Below are 2599 nucleotides of genomic sequence, written 5' to 3'. Positions count from 1 at the left end.
TATTTCATTGGTCTTAGCCTTTTGTTTTTCCTTCGAAATGGACCCTTTCAAGGCGTCCAGAAATGAAGCTCTTTCAAACACTTTTTCAGAATTTTCTTTTGAACTCTCTTCAACACTAGAAGTTTCCAAATCACTTTGTTTCAAATCATTTCTCAACAAAACTTTTTCAACATCATTTTTTTGCAAATCTTTCTTTAAATCATTTTCAAAATCATTTTTCAAATCACATTTTGAAGCTTTCTCATTCACAAGATCATGTATATGCAATGAAGGAGGAATGGGATGTGAAACGGGATGGGTGACAACTTGAGGTTACACCGGTTCACTCTCTTCATTGGACATTTCAACTTGATTGTCCACAATCCTACCACTCCGCAAGGTAGTCACCGCATTGACATGTTCTATGGTACACCCTTCCGATGAGGATTGGGTTTCCATAACACATTGTTGCTTGATTGGGGCATTCATAGGCATCTTTCCCTTATCTCTTGCATTAAGAGTGCTAGCTATTTGCCCTACTTGGGTTTCTAGCTTCGCAATGGATTGAGAGTGGGAATGAAGCAATTGAGTGTTTGCCTCTAAAGTGCCCAAATCATTCAAAACTTTCTCTTCAAAAGCGGGACTTCTAGCATTTCCTTGGGAATAAGATTGGTTTGGAAAATGAGAGTTAGCAAATTGATTCCCTTATGATTGATAAGGTCTATAACCTTGGGATCCTTGGTTTTGAAGTGGAGGTGGAATGTACTTCCCTTGAAAACCACCTTGGGAAAGGTTTGAGCCCTCTCCTTGGTTTTTCCAAAAGAAATTCAGATGATTTCTCCAACTTGGATTATAATGAGTACCATATGGATTGTTCTTTTGGTTCACAAAAGCTGCATTGACTTGTTCATTAGGTTCATTTTGCACTTGCCTGTGAGGGCAATGAGAAGTAGAATGAAGAACACTAGAGCAAGTCATACATGATTCATTTGATGCACGATGAGAATGGTTAGGGAAGGAAGATACTTGGTTCGCCGAGTTTTGGTTAATCAAAAATTGATCAAACCTTTGAGATAAAGACTTCATTTCGGCGGCTATTTTATTTAAATGGTCGACTTGATGTAAGCCAACACTCTTCCTACCTTGTGTATTTCTACCATTCTTTGAAGACAATGTTCTATGCAATGAATTCTCACTCATGCTTTTATAGAGACGCCACACATCATCTTCATGCCTATCAATGTATGAGCCACCCATGGAAGCATCAACCATACCCTTATAGTTGTCCGATAAGCTCTCAAAGAAATATTGAACTAATTGCCATTTGGGCATGTCATGGTGTGGACACTTCCTAAGAAATTCATTGAAGCGTTCCCATGCCTCATGAAACGTTTCTCCATCCCCATGTGTGAATTCTCTAATGAAAGTTCTCATGGCATTGGTCTTAGAAACCGGATGGTACTTTTCAAGAACTCTTGTTGCATTTCTGCCCAAGAAGTGATTGAAAAAGGCCTAAGATTGTTAAACCAATACTTTACCTTATCTTTTAAGGTGAATGGAAAAAGTTTGAGTCTTAAGACCTCTTTTGACATATCTGTATATTTTATGGTGGAACAAACTTCAAGAAACTCATCCAAATGCTTGTAAGGTTCTTCACTAGGAAGTCCATGAAAGTTAGGAAGCATTTGAATGGTTTGTGCTTTGATTTCATAATGATGTGCTCTAAATGGAGGCAATTGGATGCATGTACGTGCATTATACTCATTAGGCACATAGTGGTCTCTTAAAGCAAGAGGTGAATTAGCTACTTGAGGTACAACATGAACACCTTGGTTTTGAATTCCTTTATTGATGATGGGAGGTTGTGGTGCATACATTGGCCTTGGCATTCCATATGGAACTTGGCCTTGTTGTTGTGGTGGTTAGTGAATGTATGGTCTAGGCATGCCTAATGATACTTGTATGTTCTCATTGTGCACATTAGGATGAAGAATGCCTTGTTGGTCTATGTGATCAAGGTCCTCAACATGATCATCATTATGGTCATCCATTGATAAATTGGTTCTATTTGAACTTCTTCTTCCCCTAGGATTTCTAACGATGGATTCAAGATGCAAATCTAAAGGGACAAGAGTGGGTCTCAATGAACGACGACCATGCATGCACAATACAAAATACAATAAGCACAAAGAATGACAAACATTATGCCTTCACAACAATGCAATTAGACTTCTTCCATAAACACTTAATTCATACTCCCATGTTTAAAACAACAATGATGCAATGACAAGAAAAATGCCTCCACAAGGGCTCACGATTTATCTAAGAAATTAAAAACAAGCCTCCACGCGAGCCGACGATTTAACTAAGGGATTGAGTAAGAAAAAGCTTACAAAGGTCCTATAACACTTCAACTCCAAATTTAAAGCTTAGCTTAGCAATTTTTTTAAATTTTTAGCATTTTTCCTTGCTTGTTTAGCTCCTTTGCTTGCCTCCTAGCTCAATGCTCCTTATCAAAGATGAACAAACACAACAAGTAATAAAAAAGAAAAATAAAAACGAAGTAGAGACACGATCAAAAGAGTACTAATTCCTAATTGATTCCACAAATACGACGTTG

General features: G+C 37.8%; 1 pseudogene; it reads left to right on the top strand.

The window, feature by feature from the left end:
- The first annotated feature begins 1309 nt into the window (after window positions 1-1309).
- LOC132283777 (small nucleolar RNA R71) lies at window positions 1310-1407 on the top strand (annotated as a pseudogene).
- Window positions 1408-2599: the final 1192 nt, after the last annotated feature.

Source organism: Cornus florida, unplaced genomic scaffold (genome assembly GCF_030987335.1).
Source record: "Cornus florida cultivar Cherokee Brave unplaced genomic scaffold, ASM3098733v1 CherokeeBrave_3.0.0_Hap2_Chr01, whole genome shotgun sequence".
NCBI lineage: Eukaryota > Viridiplantae > Streptophyta > Magnoliopsida > Cornales > Cornaceae > Cornus > Cornus florida.
This window is presented reverse-complemented; position numbering and strand designations above follow the sequence as displayed.